Source organism: Dioscorea cayenensis, chromosome 7, assembly GCF_009730915.1.
Source record: "Dioscorea cayenensis subsp. rotundata cultivar TDr96_F1 chromosome 7, TDr96_F1_v2_PseudoChromosome.rev07_lg8_w22 25.fasta, whole genome shotgun sequence".
In the NCBI taxonomy this organism is placed as follows: domain Eukaryota; kingdom Viridiplantae; phylum Streptophyta; class Magnoliopsida; order Dioscoreales; family Dioscoreaceae; genus Dioscorea; species Dioscorea cayenensis.
Window position 1 is genome coordinate 26,094,645 of NC_052477.1, and position 4,918 is coordinate 26,099,562.

The window sequence follows — 4,918 nt, forward strand, 5'->3', positions numbered from 1 at the left end:
GGGCACATCTTTGGAGTTGCATCTGCTGCGGAAAGATGATGAGATGTAGTGATTGTCACGGTTTACCCACATGAAGCCGCTTCCAATGTCGACGAGGAGCTTGACGGGGACGAGAGGAGTTCTTTGGTAAATGCCCGGTGATGTATTGGAGGGTGGTGGGATCTTTTTCCCGACAGGGAAAACCGAGGTTTCATGGCTTTGAGTGGAGAGGGAGATGAAGAGAAAGAGTAAAGTGGAGAGTAGTAGTTCATGGCAGTGTTGAGAAGCCATTGAGTTGATGATCGATGTTGATGATGTTGGGCTGGATTTTATTGGCTTCATGAATTCATGCATGTGATTTTTATTTATTGATATTTTAAAATGGATAATATAAACTATTCATTTGCTAGCATGTTGTTGCTGAGAATCACACTCTGTTGTAGAATGGTTGTATGTTCTTGACCTTGGCTGGAAAGTGGAAATGAGTGTTGAAAATGTGAAAAATATTTGGAACATGGGTTTTGCAATGAATTGAAATAAGTTGAACAATCTTTGTTTTTCTCAAGTGGGGTTTATTAAATCGTCTTTTTAATCGTTAAATATTGCAAAGAGAATGAACATATGTATATTACTCCGGCTTATCACAGATTCACACGCAGTGCGGTTTTGAACCCGTTTATTCCCACTCGAGTAAAAAGTGAAATCATTGCGCTTTTGCGTTGTTTTCAACCATATCTACTATTCAAACTATTTTCCAATAAATCTACATATTTTTTTAAAAAATACCATTATTTAAGTTACTCAACCTTTGCATATTACAAAATTCCATAAAAACATATGTTTTAATTATTTTTAATTCCCAATATATAATGCCACATAACTAAAAATATATAATGCGTGGAAGTTGTAGTGTAATTCCATTCCATGCATGGGTCATGCCTAAAATATGACAAATTTTGTTCAAATGACAAATGTGACAAATACGGTCCATGCCAATGATGCAATGCTCATAGTGTTACCGTGAATTGACCTAAAGAGAACGACATCATCAATGACATCGCCAGTGGTACTGAGATTGATAATGGAGTTCTCTGGGAAGAGACCACAAGTGTTGATAATGGAGTTCATGGTAGTGTTGAGAAGCCATTGAGTTGATGTTGGGCTGCATTACAAGAAAGTTACAATTTAAAAACAGAATATTAGAAACGGAATTTATTATGTTTGAATTTACAACAGATTAGCAACGGAATAACAATCGTTTTAAATATTATTTTAATAACAACGGTTTACAAACGGACATTTAAAAATATGATTTATTAAAATTTTAAAAACTAAAAATTAATATATTATTTAAATATTATTAAATTTTAAAAACTATACGTTTCAAATCCGTTTCTAATACAAAGAGACTAGAAACGGATTTAAAAATTAATATATCATTTAAATATTATTAAATTTTAAAAACTATCTGTTTCTAATCCGTTTCTAATAGAAATGGACTCGAAACGAATTTAAAAATTAATATATTATTTAAATATTATTAAATTTTAAAAACTATACGTTTCTAATCCGTTTCTACTAGAAAGGGACTAGAAACAGATTTAAAAATTAATATATTATTTAAATATCATTAAATATAAAAAAATATCCGTTTCTAATCCGTTTCTAATAGAAATGGACTAGAAACGGATTTAAAAATTAATATATTATTTAAATATCATTAAATATTAGAAAATATCCGTTTCTAATCCGTTTTTATTATAAAGGGACTAGAAACGGATTTAAAAATTAATATATTACTTAAATATTATTAAATATTTGAAAATATCCGTTTCTAATCCGTTTTTATTAGAAAGGGACTAGAAACGGATTTAAAAATTAATATATTATTAAAATATCATTAAATATTAAAAAAAATCTTTTTCTAATCCGTTTCTAATAAAAAGGGACTAGAAACGAATATAAAAATTAATATATTATTTAAATATTATTAAATATTACAAAAGATCCGTTTTTAATCCGTTTCTATTAGAAAGGGACTAGAAACGGATTTAAAAATTAATATATTATTTAAATATTATTAAATATTATAAATTAATATATTATTTAAATATTATTAAATATTAAAAAAATATTCTTACCCTTTGGTTGTTACTTATCGCCTCCTTAATTTTTTAAAAATTTTTGGAGGTCTCCGCAAAAATTTGACTTTTTTTGCCCCGTGAAAATTTGAAGTTTTTTTTAACACTACAAATATTTGGATTCGAATCTTGTAATTTCAAGCATTTTTTAATTAAGCTTATCTTGATTTCATTTGAATTCATGAACTCAATGAGCTTAGCAAGATATCTTTTTCAAAATGGGCCACTGAAAAACATTGTAATTAATAATCTCACTCCATCAAAAACCAATGTTACCAATCAGGAATTTTCAGCAAAGTCCTCTCATTCATATTTATTATCTCAGACTTGTTAAATGTACTTGTTAGAAAACAAAAAATAGAACCAATTTCTTTCTCATTGAATCCATAAAGAAAACACGTAAAAATGCGAGAAAACAAAGAAACAAAAACCAAAAGACCCTTGTTTCTTCACCCTTACGAAGAGCTACCGCTTCTTGACCTTATGAAGAGCCATCTCGCCATTGATATCCACACTTAAGCTCAATCCCTTCATCAATCTCTCCTCAGAAAGAGAAAGAGTGTCAAAGAGAGAAGAAGAAGAAGAAGAAGAACATGGATCTCGTGGATTTTTGAACTTTCTGAGATTTCTAGTGTTTCTTCGGCCTTTGACACCGTCTCGAGCATCCGATTTTGAGGTATCGGAAATTTGGTTAGGGTTTATGTTATTCTTTTCTCCTTCTGATTTTTAGTGTTATTCGTTGTTCTAGTAGTGCTTCAATTGAAATTCGTTTGTGCAAACTTGGGTTAGGGCTGTCCCATTCTTGTATCTTTGAGGAGTTCACATAGTGATTGTGATGCAAGGCCCAATTATACCTTCTAAACCAATAGCACACAAGACCACCACAAAGAGAAATTTCCTTCCAACTCACACACAAGTACAATCAAAAGAGATTTGAGGCACAACCTGGAAATCTCTCAAAGAGAGTACACCAAGAGATCAAGGAAATCCTGAAGATCTCTCCAAACAAACATGAACTCAAAAGAAAACACATAGCATGAGATAGATAAAACTAAAAACACCACACCTAAAGAGAAAGCAATAATAATCAAAAGGCCAGCCATTGTTCACTCAAGACTCTCGGATCCAATGTCGGGAATCAAGTAAAAGTAGGAAAAAGACAAGAAGAAGAGTGGAAATTCCTTTTGTTTTGGTCTTTGTTCTTTCCTCTTAACTTCGAGAATCTGAATCTATTCTCTGAAGAGAATCCCATGGACTAAAAATACCCCTTGAGCCTTCCTTCTAACGATGCAGTAACTACCAGGGCTAACTTATGTCTTTTCCATCCCTTCAATATCTCTCCTCTTCCTCCGGACGATAATGCCCTCAGCTTCCCATTCTACCAGCAGTAACCAACCAGGGGCAATTAATGACTTTTCACTCCACTGGATAACTCTTCAAACACACCAAAAGTACCGATATACCCTCCTTCCCTGTGTGTACCAGATTTAACTGCAGGGGTAACTTATGTAATTTCCTATCTTTCCCACACTCGATCAGATCTCCAGAATGAATTCCTTTCTGAATCTTCTTCAGCTATTCAGCATCTCTCCTCTTCATTTCTATAACTAATATATTTAGGATTGCAATAGTACCTCCCCCTTAAAATCCTTGCCCTCAAGGATTGGTTAGACAAAATTCTGGGAATTTTTTCTGAAGAACATCATAGAATTCCCAAGAGGCTTCTTCGGGAGAAGAATCAGACCAATGCACTCAAGATCTTGGCACTTGCCTTTCCAAACCTTTTCACCAATTGTCTATCCAAAATAGCAATTGGATATCTTTGCACTCCTTCAGCTTCATTCAGAAATTCTGGCCAATCTGCAGTTACTTCTCGATCACCAAGTTTTTTTCTTCAGTTGTGACACATGAAAGACATCATGGATTTTTGTTCCTGCTGTAGTTGCAGACGATAAGCAACTGGGCCTATCCTTTCCACCACAGCATAAGGGCCGAAGAACCTCGCAGCTAATTTCTGATTGATTCTCTGAGTGGCTGTCATCTGTCTATAAGGTCTTAGCTTGATATAAACTGAGTCTCCCACACTGAATTCCCTGTCCACCCTTTTCTTATCGGCCAATTGTTTCATTCGATTTCTGGCCTTATGTAAATTCTCCTTGAGAGACTTCAATACATTCTCCCTTGATAATAAGCTCCTATCTAGGAGTTCAATTTGGGTATTAGCAGATCTGTATGGTAAATGCATTGGAGGGCCCTTGCCATACACTATCTCATATGGAGAAACCTTTATAGTTGAATAATAACTACTATTATACCACCATTCTGCCAACGGCAACCACTTCACCCATTCCTTGGGCCTTTCTCTAGTCATACACCTTAAGTATTGCTCTAGGCAACGGTTAACAACCTCAGTTTGCCCATCAGATTGAGGGTGATAAGATGTAGAGTAGTTCAATTTGACCCCTTGTAGCCTGAATAACTCCTTCCAAAAATTGCTCAAGAATATAGGATCTCTATCACTGACAATAGATTTAGGCAATCCATGCAGTCTATAAATTTGATCAAGGAAGACTTGGGCTATTGAGAGGGCTGTATAAGGGTGTGATAAAGCTATGAAGTGTGCGTACTTACTCATTCGGTCAACCACCACAAGTATTGCATCTTTTCCTTGAGATTTGGGAAGCCCCGTGATAAAATCTAAACTAATATCTTCCCAAATTCCTTCTGGCACCGGCAAGGGCTGGAGAAGACCCGCAGGTGCTACATTCTCTGATTTATTTTTCTGGCATACTTCACAC